The 18,602-nt window shown below is 43.2% G+C and overlaps 1 protein-coding gene across 2 annotated transcripts in view; it reads left to right on the top strand.

The window, feature by feature from the left end:
- The first annotated feature begins 7,384 nt into the window (after positions 1-7,384).
- Positions 7,385-18,602, top strand: part of MYH9 (myosin heavy chain 9) — a 70,368-nt gene continuing 59,150 nt past the window's right edge. Inside the window, exon 1 of one of the 2 annotated variants that reach the window (XM_082280464.1) lies at positions 7,385-7,479. The gene's annotated coding sequence lies outside the window, so the exon portion shown is untranslated. Of the gene's footprint in view, positions 7,480-8,093; positions 8,207-18,602 lie in introns of those variants that run through there. The other variant, XM_082280463.1, reaches the window with a different exon arrangement.

Here is an 18,602-nt window from a genome sequence, read left to right as displayed (position 1 = left end):
AATATTCTCTTCCACAGAAAACCTTTTCACCTCCTGGATTTTTTTCCTTCCCTGGGACCAGTGCAAGAAGGCAGCAGTCCTTGCAGGACTCCTTATATCTTGGCCTAACACAGGTTGCTACCTCACATGAAGGAAGTCCAGAAATCCCTGAGCACCTCTGTCCTGTGGGTTTGATTCCTCTAACACTTTCCTGTCTCTTGGTAGCTGAGAAATATTGCAGAGCAGGTGCTAGCCTGGGCAGCTCAGAAGCCTGCTACTCCTCAGTGAGTTATTGATTTTTGACTGGAATTGGTGTGTTATAGAAACACTCCAGCTGCCCAGTGAGTTGCTTTCTTTGTCCCAGAGTAATCTCAGGAAATGACGGTCTGATAAATGGGACAGAAGGGTGACTGTGTTAAATGGAGCTCATCTTCACCTCATCTGAAAGGAGGCTTCCCACAGTGATGGCACCGCATGTATCTGTGTTGGCAATTTCTCACATCCTACAAAGCTAATGTCTCAGGAAGTCCTGGTGAATTTTCTGCTTTCTGTGCCAGCACTGTCAGTTCACTCTTCTGGTCCATCCCCCTGACCCAAGCACGGGGTTGAGAATAAGGGTAACGCACCCATCTTTGTGCCCAGCTTCCTGCACTGGTCCATACATTCCCAAAGGCAGAGCAGACCGGCAGAGCTGTACAGAACAGTCCATGCTGACAATAGGAAGCTGGAGAAGCTGGGAGAATTGAGGAGGCTCCCAAGGGAGCAGGAAAAAAGTCACAAATGTGGGAGGGAATCTTGGCAGAAATGAAAGGGGGGTTGTTGAGCGAAGCATGCACTGGCTCCAGATGCACAGAGCTTGCAATATGTTATGCTGAGAATCTGTGGGTGTGTTTATAAGACCTGCCACTGACTTGCAAGCACAAAGGATGTAACCTCCTCTTATCAAAAAAATGTGGGCTTCAGCCTTGCAGAAGAGGGAGAACGAATGCTTGAGTAACTTCACATTGGGTCTTCTTTCTGGTTGTAGCCTGACAGAATGATCCCAAAGTTTGGTTTTGACTGGACTGACTTTGGTTTCTGGCAGACAAAAGTGGTGTCTTTAATTGGGGCAGGCTATAAACAAGTTAGTTCCCCTGCAGTTCCCACAACAAAGTTACAGTGGGAATCTGGATGACTTTCTACAGCTCTGGAAAAATCCCTTCCTCTTAACATCTCTTGGGCATACTAGAGAATTTCAAGCTAGTTTCACTTTGTGCTCAGCCAGCTTCCTGAAATGAGAACCACAGGGGCACTTCATTTGAGCAAATATTTGGCCTTGATTACTGTAGCAGGCTGAGCCCAAAATCAAACACTGGACATGGGATGAACTGAGTGGCACCATTAGTGGAGCAGAATCTCACACAGTAACCTCAGGAAAGGCAGCAAGCTGAAAGTAGGGGTGCTTTCAAGGTTTTTTGTAAGGAGAGTGTTAAAAAAAAGGGAGACTAAATTCATCCTGGTAGAGGAAGAGGGAAATGAACATTCAGCTAGATGCCTTTTGTTTAGAGGTCCATTAAAGGTGACTGATGCTGAAAAGCAATTAAAACAATGTATAAATTTTGTGAAGTAGTTAAATGCTATCACTCTCATGTGTTCTCTGAACTAAGCCCTGTTTTTGTAATAGCACAGTCACCCTGCTACTGAATTCTTGGTTCTGTGAAAACATGGCCCAGCATGAGACTTAAGGAAGGAAAATAGAAGCAAAGGTGGCAGCTCTCCACAGCCCTACCTTATCAGAGTGAATTAAACAGTGTTTAGATGGATTTGGCAGTCTCTTTAAACTGTATTTTCCTTATCAGTACCTCGCCCAAACCTGGCTTGTCATAAGCATGACAGGTGCAGGGTGACAGAGGGGCTGGGGAAGGATGCTATTCTCCTTTCAACTTATCCTCTGCTAAGAAGAATGCCCCCAAGCCCTTCTGAACTCAGGAATCTGAAGCATTTCTTACCCCCTCTGAGAAAGGGAGAAGGAAAAGGAGGTATTTGAGATGTTAATAAAAGCTCCTTAGCAATTGTTGAACCAGGGAGCTGTGAGACCAGGACAGACAAACCTAAAATTTCATATGTACTTGCTGAATTATCACTGAAGGAGCTAAGGTGTAACAGATGGTAGAAAAATGATCATTTTCTTCAGAAAAAAACCAAACCAAAACAAAACAGTTTCTGTGCTTTTTTTAATGCAGGTAATAGGATTTTTTCTGCTGGCATTTTGGACAAGTCTGGGTAGGCCCAAGGCAGGAAACTCAGATTCCAAATCTGAGTTTTGGGACAAAGATTCTTTTGCTGGATAGCTTGTATTCCTGTTGTCCTTTTTGTATAATGGTGTTGGATGCCAGCTTTTCTGAATGTAAAGCTGAATAGAACACAGTGAGCAGCAAGAGAACAGGACTAGAGGAAATACAGTTTGGAAAGGAATATAATGAACTAAAAAAGGTCTGTTGCTTAACACTGTGGTTCCATTTAAATGGCAGAGGTACCTCTTAGAGGTAAAGAGCTCTGGGCCATTATTCTTAGTATGTCAGATCAGGAATATGGTGTCTGTAACCACGCCAAAGGGAGTTGTAATCTCATCTCAGGGACTGGAGGAACTCACAAGCTTCAAGACTTTTCCTCAGAGAGAAGTTTTCATCTAGGTGTATTTCTGAGGATACTTCCATGACTTCAGCCAGAGCACAGCTGTTTGATATCCTGCTTCCCCAGTAGGGTTCTTTCTACAGGATGGTGTCACTTGCATTTTATTGAAAGAAGGGACTCTGGCATGTGATAAATATACTTACTGCAGTGCAGTGGTAGAGAAGTGTGCCTCTGAATGGTATCCCAAATGACCAGAGATGCTGTACGTAAATGGTTTATTATTCAGCAGCAGACCTTGTCATTAATGTATTGAGAAAGTAAAAACATGTTCCTCTTTTACTAAAGTTGAAGAAAGAACTACAATGAGAGAGCAGGAGTTCAGCAGGTTGTTCACGTGGAATTGTGTGGGTGGAGGGTTGGGGAGAGGTGAAAAATAGAGTAACTGTTTTAAATGCTAGAGTATGCCAGGTACAGCTCCTCCCCTCCTCCCCAGTCTTGGGGTGCACATATATTTCCTTCTTAAAATTTCTCCATCAGCAAAGTCAATTTAAAAGAGTCCCATCACAGTGGCTCAGTTTAATCCCCTCTGCTGTGCTGATGCATCCCTCTGAGGGCCTATAAACTAGATCAGTGAACTGATCTTTTTTTCTTGACCTTCTTTTTTTAGCTGTTCTTCAGTGATCCAGTGTACAATATGACTTTTTAAACATCTTCATCATAACTGCTGGAGCAGTGGTAAGCTGTGTCACAGCACTAAAACCAAATGCATAGTGGGAGAATAGCCAACACCTTAAACCAGTTTTCCTGATGAAGAGGGCGTGATGGAATTGCACCCTGACATATGAAAGCGAGCCAGTTAAGCTGTACCTTTTCCACAGCCATGCCAGACGCTGGGTAGTGTAAGAAAAGGAGTACTCTCCTCCTAACATCCGCTCCTGGCTGCTTCTAAGACAGGTTACCCGGGACACATTTCACTTACTGGTTCTCTGACACACACACCCCTCCCACCCCTCAGGGGAAAAATCACTTGCTTTCACTCCTTCCACATCTCTTAAGATGGCTTTCCACCTTTCACACTCTCACAGTTTGGATGTGGCATTTGTTACAGGAGCAGAACAATAAAGAGTCAGTATAAAGGGAAAAGGAAGTTATGTGCTAATACATGGTGCTTAAATTGCAGACAAATTTCAGGTTGCTCAGAGGCACGAAGTCCGAAGAGATGTGGCTTTCCTTTACAGACCCGCCTCCAAAGAGCCACTTCCTTTTGCCACACCACCTGAAAACGCTTCAAGTTCTCATCTGCATTTATAGCTGCTGCTTTGTATGGGCGTATATATTGAAGCCACTTCAGAGCTGCTTCTCTAAAGAAATTCTAATTATGAATCTGCAGTGGAACAGCTAAGGTTTCAAGGTTTTGCAAAAGCTCAGGCGTCTTAGCAACACCAGATTGTGACATTCTCCAGATCTGTACATGTATGGTTTCTGTCTAAAGCCACTGTGGTTAGAGTTTAGCAATGTGACTCCTCCAACGGAGTAAACACCTTTCAGTCTCTGTCCCTTTTGTTGTTTCACTCTCTCCAGCTTGTCAGTAAGAAGCTAGAGATTTTTTTCTGCCCCCCAAAGCATTGAAAATTATTCACCAAAATTAATTTAGCCACGTTTACCTATTTGTCAGATACAGAAATCAAATGTCCCTGCATTTATTGCTGATCAAAGAAGTGCAGGCTTCTCCAGGGCTTGCTGTTTGCCAACAAATTTAAGCAAAGTTTGTTTGCAACAAGCTTAAGACCAAACTAGTCTTGGATTAGACCAGTGTAGGGGAAAACACTGTAGTTCAGCAAAATGGCCCTTTGTCTGGTGTGTAAAGGCTGGCCAATTGAAGAAGTATCCCTGGATGCTCACTGCTTCATAGATTTGTTTCCCTCTAGAAATACCACAGTGCCATTAATTTATTCCCATCAAACTGGTAGATCTGTCTGCTGTTGAGATGTTTTCCAGAATTCAGTGACCATTACAGGTTCATTCTTCCAAATGATGCTGGCTTGCAAACACTGATGGAAAATGTGAGTGAAGTTGATCAGAAAAATCCACATAAACATCCTGTGAATTTGTAGAAAGTAAAAGATGTATAAAATCAGTCTGATAGCTCTTTTAGTCATACTTGTTTTTCTCTGAGGTGTGTCCCCTTTCCTGGGTAACTTCCTGCCAAAAAAAAACCTGTTTCATTTATTTTCAAGGTAATCAAGCTACAGAAAACAGACATTTAAAATCTGACTTGCCTCGAGTAGGGCACATCTACAAATCTGACCATGAGGGTAACACACAGAGTTTTCTGTAGAGGTGGGATACAGTTTTTGTGAAGGGGAAGGATGGTGTAAACCTGCACCAACCTTTGTTCTGAACTCAGTTTTGGTGCTTTACTGCTGAAGCCATCAAGAAAGTTTTGATATCAATTAAACAGGAGTGGGACCAAGTTCTTAGATTTATATTAAAAAAAATTAGAAAGCAAAAAAAAAAAAAGGCAAAAAAACCCCACCAAACCTTAAGAAGGCAGTCCGGTCTGACCTTAGCCTTAAATCTGAGCATCAGGAAGAGCAGAGCACATATGCAAGTGTGAGAGTCAGAGAAGAATAAGAAAATTTAAATTACCAATATTATACAGTCTTCAAAAATGGCTTTGTGACAGCCTTTTTACATCTGCATTTCATGCTTCCAGTCATTATCTTTTATTTCCAACATAACTACTGCTGTCAGTTCATGTTGCCTTTTGTACTTGCTTTCCTAGCTAAGATCTGCTACTTTTCCTCCTTTAAAAGCTCTGTTTAGACTTGATACCGCTTTCCTTTGCTTACCTTTCCTTTCTCAGCCACTTGGCTGATGATGCAGCTTCTCATGGTCTTAAGAAGCTTTTGATATATTTAGTTACCTCCACTATTTTCATTCTGCTTCATTTTTGTGGGAGAATTTAAAACCCTGTTGTTCAGCCAGTAAATATCTGTCCCATATGTTGGTCACTTTTTTTCATGGCTCAATATGAGCCACTGGATTGTTTGACCACAGAATCATGAATGGTTTGAGTTGGAAGGGACATGAAAGATCATGCAGTTTCAACTCCCCTGCCATGGGCAGGGACACCTTCCACTAAGCCAGGTTAACTCAGAACTCCATCCACTCTGTCCTTGAACACTTCCAGGGATGGGGCATCCACAACTTCTCCAGGCAACCTCTGCCAGTGGCTCATCACCCCCACAGTAAATGCAAAGGTACCTGGTTATGTAGGTAACTGTCTGTCACAATTCCAGCTTCCTTTCATTTTCTGCCTTGAACTACTAGTGAAGATCTACCCTGTATATTCCCTGCTCACTGCCAAATTAAATTCTTGTTTATATTTTGCATCTGTGTTTATATTTCTCACCTCTGCCTCTAACAATGACACCTCTGTGTCCCTGATCCTCAGCTGTACAACCTTTCAGTGATTTCTCCCACTGTCTTCTGTGTCTTGAGATAAAAAGTTCTAGGATTGTTTCCAAACTGCTGCAGTGAGCCTTCTAAGCCTTAAGTGTTCCACGCAGACAAGAAATGCTTACTTTAGGTACTTCTCCACTAACTTCCCTCTTTATTCAAGCTTCTTTAACTTAATTTGCCTCTTCTGCTTGTAGCTTTGATACTGCCACCAGTAAACTTTGCCCTGTATTTTCTGTCACTGGCACCTACATCTACAAATGTACCCTCCTTGTACAAAGTAGGAAGTGACAAAGGAAAGAAGCCTTGTATTTCTACATGCTCATAAAGTGTGCAGTAAACCTTATCTGCTCGTCTGGATCTGACATATGGATTTAGATATGCTGTACTCTTTTCAGTAGGACTTTGGTCTTGCATCCTGAGTATTGCTTCCTCCTTTAGCTCGTCCTGAAGTTCCAGCAAATGTAAGGAGGCAGAATTACACCACCTTTGTCTTTTCATACCTCAGTGTTTCAGCATGCCTTTTTAAAATATTATAAATTTAAATATATTTCGGGCCTCCATGAGCATGTCCAGTGCCTGTTCAAACATCATCAGAGGCTGCTTATGCCCAGGCTTCTGCCTGCCTCAGTTTTGTCCCTTAGAGTCCAGTGAAAGGAAACAAAGCTGGGTGAAGGGTCTGGAGAAAAAGTCTTATGAGAAGCCGAGGAACCTGCGGTTGTTGAGCCTGGAGAAAAGGAAGCTCGGGGGAGATGTGAACTAGGAAGGTACAGCCTTCCCGAACTGCCTACCCCATACCCCCCCTTGAAACGACTGTTTTACCCCAAAGTTCAGAATTTCAGGCTTGTGCAGACCCTTGTCTATTTCACGAGCCAAGCTGTCTGGGCCCGGTAAGGAACCTGCTGCCCAAAGTCAGTAGAGGCATTAAGATCCATTTCAAAGACGTTAACACCCATCTTTCCTCTCACACTTATTTTCAAGGTAATCGAGCTACAGAAAACAGACATTTAAAGTCTGACTTGCCTAAAGTATGGCACATGTACAAATCCGACCATGAGGGAAACACACAAGAGTTTTCTGTGGAGTTGAACCTTTCAACGCCCTGAAAGGAGGTTGTATCCAGGTGGGGGTCGGTCTCCCAGGCAACCAGTGACAAGGGTGAGACATCACGGCCTCAAGCTGAGCCAAGTTGGACATTAGAAAGAATTTCTTCACAGAAAGTGATTAGACATTGTGATGGGCTGCCAAGGAAGGTGGGTGGAGTCACCGTCCCTGGAGGTTTTAAGACTGGATGCGGCACTCAGTGCCATGGTGTGGTTGACAAGGTGGTGTTCGATTGTAGGTTGGACTCGATAATCTCAGAGGTCTTTTCCAGCCTAATTGATTCTGTGAAACGAAATTTTGACTGGCATCTTCCTGTCGCAGGTACTTTACACTACAACAAGGCTGAGTGGGAACCTCTTGGCGGGACACCCCCAAGCCCCATCTCCGAGGACTTCTGGCCCGGCCTCCGGCGGCAGGGGCCGCAGCCCGTCGCCCGGCTGAGCCGCATTCCCTGCTCCCGGCTCCGGCCGCACCCGCTGCCCCCGGGAGCACCAAAGGCCAGCGCGGGCCGCCGGTACCCGCCCGGCGCGGGGCATTGTGGGGTTGGCGCGGCGTGGGGCGTTGTGGGGGCGGCTCGGCAGGGCTCGACCCGGGCGGAGCGCACTGGGGGAGCCTGGCCCGACCCTGCGGCCAGCGGGCTGAGGGCGGGGTGGAGCCCTCGGCGCCCCCAACCCCCCGCGGCCACCGCCGCTCCCCGCGCGAGCGGCCGCGGGGCCGGGCTGGGCTGGGCTGAGCGGAGCTGGGCGGGGCCGGGCGGGGCGCGCGGGCGTTGCTAACGGCTCAACGGCTTCCCCAGCCTCCGCACACCTCAGCCACTCTGATTGGCCACAGTGGCCGTCAATCTTCGGGAGCGGCGGCGCCATTGGCGGGCGGCGACACGGGGGCGGGGCGTCCCCGCCCGGACGGGCGGGCGGCTCAGCAGAGCCGGTGAGTGAGCGGCGGTCGCGGTGCCGCGGGAGGAGCCGCAGCCGGAGGACGCCGCACTCTTGCCTTGAGGAGCGCAGCCGCCGCCGCGGCGTTTCCTTCCCTCCACTGTAGCCGGGCTCAGGTGAAGCCGGTCGGGCAGGGCCGTGGGTGCGGGTGGCTCCCGTTTGTCCCCCCTGGCGCCGCGCTTCCCTCCCTCCCTCGCCGGGTTTGGCGCCTCTTTGTCCGGCCGGGCGAGAAGGCTCCGCTGTCCCGCCGCTCTCCCGCTCCGTCCGCGTGGGACCTGCCGTGCTGGGGTGCTCCCCGTGTCCCCTCTCTGCTCCGGGGCCGTGTGTGCCCGGGGAGTTGCCGCTCTGCTCCCTGCGCGCCCCGCGAACCGGCCTCCCGCAGCTGGGGTGGGTGGCTGGCGCTCTTTTCCGCCGGACCCAGCTCCTTCCCCTCCCTCCTTCCCTCCGGTGCCCGTCCCGCGGGGCAGCGGGCAGGGGCCAGCAGGGCCGCCGGGCAGCTGTCAGGGCTGCAGCCTGAGTCACGGGCTGACAACCCTCCTGCAGACACCGCCATGGGCTTGGCTTCCGCCCGCCCGCCCGGCTCCACTTCCTCGTTCGGTTTGGGCCAGGAGAGAGGGAGGGAGGAGGGAGTGACAGGGCAAGATGAAGCTTGCACGGAGAGCTCTTGCAGATAGCTTGTGCTTTCAGGCATCACCTCCAACCGAGTAGTAAAAGTTCTCCGGCTTTGAGTGGTATCTTTACCAACTTGTCCTCGGTAGGTGTGGAAAGTAACAAGTTTCATAGCCCCCGAGGGTGGTGCCTGCCCAGTGTGTTTAATGAGGATTGCTCCTAATTTGCCTAAACGCCGGGTGAAATGGGTTTTAAAGGAATAACATGCTTCTGGTCATAAAGGGGGATTTTTCAGAAGTAAACTTCATTGATCAGTAAACTCTGCATGCAGTGACTATTTAATCCCATTTTCTTTTCCTCCTTACAGTTTCTTTCCTTCTTTTTCCCTCTTGAAGCACTGTTCGTGCTCTTGATCTTTCTTCTTTTGTAGGTTTTTCTTCCGTATCCTATGTCATGATGTCCTGAGCCACACTCCATCAGAGTGGACTAAGAACCTAAGATTTTTTATAAGTGGGCAGGTCTTCTAAAGAATAGTAATCTCTCAAGTAATGCATAAAAAAAATTGTGCCTCAAACTTGTAAAGATATTGTAGTAGTCTGCAGGCCAAGGTCCATTTATGATTTGTCTGCTTTAAGGAAATACAAGAGAACTTGCATGGAGGCTGTTGAACCGTGGACTGAAAGATTAAATTACGCATTCTTGACTCTTGTATACATGTCCTGTTCATAAGGCTAGGTATGGTAAAGCTTTAACTCCAAAGTAACAGCCCTCTAATCAGTTACTCCCTGTGTAAAATGCTTTTGAAATTAGTCACTAGGTCACAATGTGATTAAGTTCACTCATCGATGGCATTCCAGCAAAAATGGCAAATCATGGTGCAGAGATGTATTGACTCACAGATGCACTGTCTGGGTCTGTAGTGCTCTCACAAGGTTTCAATGAGATAAATATTTTTATTAACTAGAAAGTTGTAATGAAGGGAAAGCAATTGATAAGTGTAAGTAGCGCAGAAAGGTTTTGAAGTTGTTAATCACAATTTCCAGAACTGTATAAACACAAGACTCTGTGCTGGTCTGACCTTGTGAAAGTAACTACAGGGAAATCATGCAACAGTTCCGTGATGCTCCATATCAGGTGGAACTGCCTAAATTGGCGTGTTCTGCTTCTTGATAGCTTTGTTTATTGCACTTACTCATTGTGTGTGCATGGTCTTTATGGAGGTGAACAGGCAAAATTTTCTATAACCCTGAGGTAGGTGCAAAATTGGTAGCAGTGGATAGAATGGGGATCTGAACTTCTTTACTGACCTGAAATGTCAAAGTGAATGTAACTGTCCCCAAGCTGCTGAGTGATGTGGTTCTTTTTGGAATCTGGTGTCATCTCTTGGATGCTTGACTTGTGTAGCCAAGGTCTGATTTTGGAAGATCTCTGGAGAAGAGTCTGTGCCCTCAGTGTTTGCTCTGCTGGGTAGCCTGTGCCTGTTTCTGTATAAACAGGAAGACTTAATACTTGGGTTCTGTCTGCCCAAAAGAATGGGCGGAGAAACTAAAGTCCTTTTATTAGCCTTTGTGTAGATTGTTAGGATATTTCTGCCATGGTTCTGGGTTGGTTTTTGGTTGTTTTGGTTTTGGGATTTTTCTTCCTTTCAAGGTAGTCTTGTAAGAGAAAAGGTGCCAGATGATAATTTCATCTCAAGAGGTAGAGAATAGTATCTTTTTCATTATTTCCTCTGGGTAGATTATGATGTGTTTCAGAACATTTTAAGTAGACAAATAGCTTGTGAGAGCTACGCCATAATATTTTAAATTAATCTAATGAAAAAGTAATAATAATAATGAAAAAAAACCTCCTTGTCCTGTAAAGTTGTAGGAAAGAGATTAGAAAAATCTCTCACTTAGGAAGCTGAAATAATCTGTTTTGTGCAGCACATTATTTAGGTATTATGCAAAGTGTTGGATAGTGTTTAAGCTGTGTAGCTGGTGGTATCTTTAATACTCTCCATCTTCAAGTTGAAAACTGCCTTGCAGTTGGATGTCACAGGTGCTTAAGTCTCTTTGCAACATTACTTGTCTCTGCAAGTGTATCTACCACAAATGCGAGACTTGCATTTACCGCCGCAACAAACTATCTTGAAAACCCGAACCATTATTATCTAGGAAGGTCTTTAAAAATAATGTACCAGCTTTTTTCATTTAATAATTCCCAGGTTAGTTGTGTGTCAGGCTATTCACATGCAGGTACGAGGGAGTGCATGTCTATCAGCTGCTACTAGCTTTGTGAAAATATACTTCAGTTGCACTGGGAGATTAGTCTGTCTATACCCAAATTTCAGATTCGGTTCTGTTAATTTCCAGGATACAGAACAAAGGAGACAGGACACATGTCAGAGGTATTGTGATTTCTGAGCTGATTCTGCTCAGTCTTTGGCTTCCACCCCATCCCTAGGCGTGTGTCTTGCCCAGATTTATGTTGCTTATGGATTAGTGTGACTGTGATAGGGTGAGATTATAAGTGGACCCATGGGAGGTACAGGAACTCATCTAGTTAATGCAGGGTTTACTGAAAGGGGAAGTCAAAGCTGAGGTTGTTTTATCTCCCACTTTTGAATACTACATCTGCTTTTTCGTGTGGTAGCTTTTGGTTATTGGGTAACACACTGGCGCTAACTGATGAATAAAGTGCATTTTAGAGGCTCAGAATTAGTGTGCACGTCTACTAAAAGGTGTCCAAAACCTTAATCCTCAGTGTATGGTTTAATATATTTTTGTTGGTTTGACTCAACAGTGCACTCGGTGCCCTCTAACATACTTTTTTTGTCTTTGATTTCTTGTATAAATATCTTCTTACTCCTTGTTTTCTTAGTTTATAATTGAGGCAGAGCTGTTTGCATGTTAAGTAGAGAAATTGTGTGCCTGACATTAAGTCTTCTGTGGGTTGGAACAAAACTATAATAGCAGAGCATTGCCTACAGCAGCATTGTTTTTGCTGGCAGTTGCTCTAGCTTAATGGTGGCTCGGTGACCTTGTACCTTAAATTTCTTTTCAGTTTAACCACACCATGGTTCTAATTGAGTTTTCTAGTGTAGAAAGAGATGGAAACTAGAAACCTGATCTAAATAGAGTATGCTGAGGCAAAAACACAAATGCGACTTCTGCCCTGGAAGCTAATGCAAATGGGTGTTGTCCAACTAAATGAAATGCATCAATTTACAAGTTCATCTTAATTATGGTTTATCCGCTTCGCTTTTTTCTTCAGTGGCTGTGAGAACTTGTTCAGAGTACTTGGAGTAATAATCTCAGCACCAATTTGTCTTGAAGTCCTAGGCCACTGTAGTGGGTTAGCAGCTTCTGACCTCACTCCAACCCAGTTGTGTTCAGCATAATGGATTAGTCCCCATTTTCAATTAATGGTGCTTTGGCCTGTTCCTGTTCATCACAATATGTTGCTTTTCTGAGCATCCTGAAGAGTCTGAAGAAATAGTAGTGTCTACAGTTTTCTGGTGATGGGGCTGTGATTGATTTCATTGTTTGATACTTCTGGAGCTAGTACTGCTAAGTCCTGCCCTTTTTAACCATAGCGAAATGGAAACCGGAAAATTGATCTGGCATACTTTGTCTACTGTAAATTATTTCTTGTAGAAGTATTACAAATGTATTGCTGCTGGTTGCAGAGAGGTATGATGAAATGTAATGCTGTATGCTGTGGCTTCACTCCCATGACCTATTTATGAAATTTATGCCTCTAGACTTCTGTACATAGGGTTTGGATTCTGCTTGTCTTCATGACTAGAAATTTAAATTTCTCCTAATGCATATATGCTGACTTTACTGAGAGCAGTAAATAAAACCACATGGATGAGCGACTTCAGTAAACTCAAGCTAATAATTAATATGTTAAGGGAAACTTAACTTGGAAATCTGTATCGTAAAGTATCCTTAGCTGATGAATGCTTCCATTCATCAAGAACTACCATTTTAATGGGTCTCGGCAGGAAATCCATTGTGATATATGCCTCTACACAGAACTTGAGTTCTGATTTGTGTGAAAGCAAAGTGGGCGTTCAGACTTGTAAGAAAAAAGGTTTAGAGAAATTTTACAGCTCTATTTTGTCAGTCATGTGCAATCAGGAGGAGGTTTTTTTCCTGCTGGGCAGCTTCCTGTTTAAAATCTAAGACCTAAAGCATGCTCTTGTAATAGTTTACTTCGCTTTTTATTGTTTGTAGTGATAAGAGTACATTCACCTGTGTTTTTCTTTTAAGCTCCAGATTTGACCAGTTCCTTTGAATTTAGGCTCTCTTAATCAACCTTGAAGGTGCCGTCGATTTGACTTTGGTTAAAGTTGGTTATGGCCAACAACCAACCCAGTTAGTTTTAGTGACAGAGTTGTTTTAAATGTTCAAGGGAAAAAAAAGGAAACCTACAGCCAAATTTAAATTAAAAATTAATTTTAGTTGCTTCTGGTTTTTTTCCAAATGTGACTGACTTAACAGAACTGTCGTATCAGTTTGTAGGTCAGTTGTTAGTGAGTAAGCTCTTTTTGACAGGTACTGTTACAGTGTAGGTCTGCTTGCCATTTAGTGCAAGAGATTCCAATATTTCCATGACAGAATTGATAAAATCAATTGTTTTGAAATGTATGAACGAAGTAATTTTCATTGATGCGCTATCAATTTAAGAAAAGGAAGCCCTATCTTGGGATTTAGACATATTTGAGCAAATACAGGGTGTTTAGATGTAAGAACTTCACAACACAATGCTGAATGTAAATCTAAAGTCAAACCAGTGAACTGAATTAGAAAGTTCCTGGCTAAGCACTTGAAACTAGTTGGTTTATAAGGTAAATTGATTTTTGCACTTTTTTTAAATGTAGATGAAGAAAAATACTCTCAGGCTTCTGTTTTGGCTATATCAGTGATAGTTTAAAATGTAGAGGAAGGTATTGACATTCTGCTTTGGGTTTTTTGGGTGGTTGTGAGGACGGATGGCTGTGTGTTTAACAGTTAGTGGAACAGGTCAGAAGGGGAGGATTTGAGTTGAAGATACCCGGAAACAGCAATTTAATTCATAAATTCCTCATTGTGGTAACTGTCTAGAAAACAACTTTACTTTTTGCTTGTAAATGCATATGAAGTAGTCCAAGAAATATTTCTTTTGTATTAGTGGAATTTTATTTTTTTAACAGGATGCCACTTATTATATTTTATTCTTCATAGTTGTGGTTCAGACATATTTTTTCTGTTATTCAGAGATAGAAATGGGTTTTATCCCTTTCTGACATCGAGTAGAATGTATTCAGACTTCTCAGAATTATTTTAAAAAGTGGAAGCATGGATGCAGGTACACAGTAGACTACCTAAAATAGTTAAATAATTGAATACTTGAAACTGGTGTGTTTCAAGTGGATGTGTCTGTATAATGACCAAGAAAATTTTCTTTCCTAGTGGAGCATAAATACCAAATAAGATTTTTCTACAGGCACTCTCAAAAACTCTTTAAACTGTGACGTAGGATTTGTGACTTAACCCAGACAATAAAAGCTAAGTGAACTGGTTTATGTTGCAGTATGAATCTTTATCAAAGACACTAAAGTCTTTGACATTTCATTACACAGTAAATTACTGTGAATTGGTTTAATGGCCCTTTCCAAATTTAATGCAGTATATGATGGGAAAAGTAAAATGAGAACACACAAATGTGATGAGAAAGATGGATTAGTCATAAAAAAAGGATTGCCAATTTATTAGGTAAATTAATGTAACTTCTAAAAACTATCTACATTGTCCATGTAGCACTGGCATATACATGTGCACAATCATTTTATCTTCTTCTCCCACATGGTGGGAGGTAATCTTTTATGTGGCAAATCTTAATTTTTTTTCCTAATGGGCAGAATTATATAAATTAATTCCAGTTCTTTAGTGCTTGAAAAACTTGATGTAGCCTTAACTGATAAATATCACCATGGTATATTATTGCTAATTCTGTCAGGAAAAAGTGCAGCTGCAGTAGTGGTTCAGCTCTTGCTCATGTAGATAAGGAGAGTAACAAAGAGTCACAGGATTGTTTGGGTTGGAAGGGACCTTAAAGATCATTTCGTTCCAACCCCCTGCCGTGGGCAGGGACACCTTTCACCAGACCAGGCTGCTCAGAGCCCCATCCAGCCTGGCCTTGAACACTTCCAGGGATGGAGTATCCACTGTTTCTCTGGGCAGCCTGTTCCAGTGCCTCACCACCACAGCACTGCCGTGTATATGGTTGTGGATGATGTTGTTAACTATGGTGGAAACACATGAAATGGTTTGGTTTCTCTGTGGTCACTATTTCCTTATGTGTTTTTTTTTTTTTATCCTTTTAGGGCAGAAAGCAAAACTTTATTGGAAACTTTCAAATGATATTTGTTTCCTCATATGGGAACCATGGAATGTCATATCAGTCGCCTGTCAAAAGGAGATCATTTTCTTTTTTTTTCCAAAGAAGTCTTTTCTTGTATTGCCAGAATAGAGAAAATCTTATATGCCATATAGCCATGATTGTAACAGTCCAGACTTAGTTTCTACTTCAAGTGCCCTTCCTTTTACTTGTTTGAGATTGAAAGATGAGTCCTTTCTTCTCCTCTGACACAAAAATCAGTGCTTCAGGAGATCCAGACAGGAGGGCATGGTTGGGTGAATTCTAAAATTAGCAATGCCTAATGCTGTTCCTTTTTAAAGACTGATATATTTGCCAATGAGAGAAGAAAGCACAGGTCAGGGAGGCAACAGAAGACAAGCTTGAGGCTGAGGTATACAGCCCAAACCAGTGTTCCTCGTGTGCTCTGCTGCACCAGGAGCTTTCTGTAGAACGGTGCTTATAATGGATGGCAAAGAAGCTGTGCCAGACCTTGAATGCAGTAGGGAAATGTCACAATCTGGATTTTCAGACTATCTTGAACATGATATTTAAGAGCATAAGTATTTATAAACCAAACAAATACAATAAAAATAAAAATTTTAACACTATAAATATTTTCAATCTGGCCTCCTTACACATCCTTAAACTTAAAGGCTATGTAGCTTTTTCTCCTTTGTTTAGGAGTTGCTGGGTTTTCATGTCCAGAAAAAGTCATTTTTCTCCAGACCTTGACCTCAGAGATCGCCGTCATAAACAAGAGACGTAGATCCTCTTATTGAACCCTTACATACTGCTAGAAGGGTTGAGAGTCAAGCTTGGACCCTGTAAAGGTGATAGACTTCTTTGTGCCAGGGTTTTTGCCTGCCATCCCCATAGCTGCTGTTAATGTGCAGCAGAATTATTTGAAACAAGAATAAAAATATGAGATGTAGCAGAAGGCTGTTTGTACATAGTCCTAGTTTGGAACACTAGGTTGAGCTGAAAGTGTCTAGAGAAACTTTTGATGCAAAGTAAAAATAATACTTTTAAAAATAATTTACCAGACGTATTTGCACTGATTCTTGGTTCTTTTCAGTATGAGCTGGAAGATGATTAGTAGTATCGATGCTGAGATCAAAGCAGTTTGTCAGTTAATGTTAGCAAGAGTAATTGTTCCTGTAAGATGACTTTATCTTCGCCACATGCATGCTAAATATTTGCATTTAAAAGGGTGAACCAGAACCATATTTTTGGTATCTGTATTTTGGTGTCATTGTGTAATTCCTTGTTCCCTCTTGCAGTGAATTGAAACCTGGCATTGACAAAGATGACAGGGACTGGTAATTGATGTATGTAGAGCTACCTTACACAGTGCCACTGAGTTCTTGGCAGATACCTTTTTAGCCTTAAATCAGAATATTAGGGAAGGGATGAAAAGTGACCCTGAGGTAACAAAGACAGGTTAAAACTTTCTAAGTTCTTCCCTTCTCTCTAATGCAATGTCCGTAGGGAATTCTGCATGCCTGATCAGAACTTTTGCAGGCCATTATGCCGCCTGAAAACAAGTCTTCCAGCAAAACAGCTTGAACAGCAGGGATGGGCTGCAATTTTCTGAACTACAGCTGTCTCCTTAAGTGGGATTACTTTGCTGAGTGGTCACGAAGAATGTGTTCTCCCCCTGGAATGTTTTCCTTGTGGGCACACTGTCTCTGTAAGAGGAATTCTCTCCTCTGCTTAGAAGGCATGTACTGTACTCCACTAATGAGAAACAACAGTTGCAGAAAGTGTATTATGCAGGATTGTAAACTTTGAATATTTATTCAAAGTGAATGGGGTTGGGAGGCAGCCAGCCTAGCTTTGTCATGCTAAAGACTGGACTTGAAATCAGCAGAAGGCTACCCTCCCCCTCCCTAAATCAGTGTTTGGTGTGTTTAAACAATGTGCACAGGCTTCATAGAGCTGATTAACTGTATTGGTGCCATCTACATGGTAGTGTGTCTTTGTCTCACTGAACTCATAAGGTGCAATTAAAATAGAGGCAAGCATACCCTCCCTAGCATTAACTTAGGGAAGCTATGCCTGGCTTTATTTGCCTATAACCTACAGTGGTTAATTCCTGCATGCAGTGTGGTTACCCAAGATTGTTCCTGTGCTTCTCTAGCCTGTGGTGAAGCCTGCACTATCCTGGTTTTAGTCTTTGGCACCCAAAAGTGCCTCTTCAGACGGGCTTTAATTTTTGTTTAATGTACATGTGCTGTGCTTGTAGGACTGTTCTCACAGTCCCACTGTATTTGAATCCAGTGGAGAGAAAAGGCGACTATTAAGTGGCATGTAAATGTCTGCTTGTACATGGCTTTGTGGCCTTTGCACTTTACCATAGGAAGTCCCAGCTGCCTGAGCAAACCTCCTCTGTCAGCTGTTACAGTAGAATATGTGCAAGTGCTGCTTCACACATCCCAGAGTGCTGCTTTGGCAGCTGATGAAGGGAGCTGGACATGGAGAAATCAAGAAATATTTATTCCATGTTCACTGTTCTGAGGATGCATGTTGGGTACCTGTAGGCCACCTGGAAGATGCAGAATTTCCTTCAACTTCTTTCTTCTGCCATACGCATGGTCTGGCCATGCATATGGCAATAGAGGCATCACTTATGCATTAGATAATTAGATTCCTCCTTGATTCTTAGAGCCCTACATACAGAGAGGGTACTTTAGTGCTCTACCTTGAGTTTCATTTACAGTAATAAACAGGGTAGCTGGCAAGTCTGGGCAGCACTACAGTCAAACTGAATATGCAACAATAGTTGCCAGCAAACTGCATTCCAGTTGTGAAATAAATCTTTCAACAATGTATTGTGTGCGTCAGACTGTGACTAGAGAGGAAAGCAGTGAACTACAGTAAGCCTAATAGCAGTTATTATGAATCCCAAATAAAGCTGAAATAAAAGAAATGAGTCTGCATGGCAGCATTCTGAACGCAAAGGGCAAGTGTAGCTCAATGCCTTCAGCTTGGGGGGCTGTCTGTGAGGGGGTGTTAATTGTGAGCTGCGGTACTTGCCTGGTGGTGTATTCTCTTGTGGCATAACTGAAATTGGTGATTCTTGCATTCAGCCTGAAGCGCTGAGCACTGCTGTGTGTCAATATACTGAACTTGAGAAATGAGCAGATATAACCTGTCCATCAGTTCAGCTTCCTGCCAGCTTTTCCCTTTCCTTTCCTTTCCTCTCCACCTCCTCCTTGTGATTCATTTCTCACCCCTAGTGATTTAGACTCCAGTTTTTATGTAGGTGTTGCTTACAAATTGGAGCAGTTTGGGCTAACAAACTTTACAGTTTTCTTTCCCATAAACATACTGGCACTTGGAGCTGTGAAGTGTCAGCCTAACATAAACAAATGAGATCTGAACCACTTCTTAGTGAATACAAGGGAATTATAGGAAGTTTTTTATTGGTGGGTTAGGGGTTTTATATTGTCAGTTCATGGTCACTGTAGCTAGCCTGGCCACTAAAGTCTATTTTAGACTAGTTTAGTCTAG

This window comes from Coloeus monedula (assembly GCF_965178545.1).
Source record: "Coloeus monedula genome assembly, chromosome: 4".
In the NCBI taxonomy this organism is placed as follows: domain Eukaryota; kingdom Metazoa; phylum Chordata; class Aves; order Passeriformes; family Corvidae; genus Coloeus; species Coloeus monedula.
This window is presented reverse-complemented; position numbering and strand designations above follow the sequence as displayed.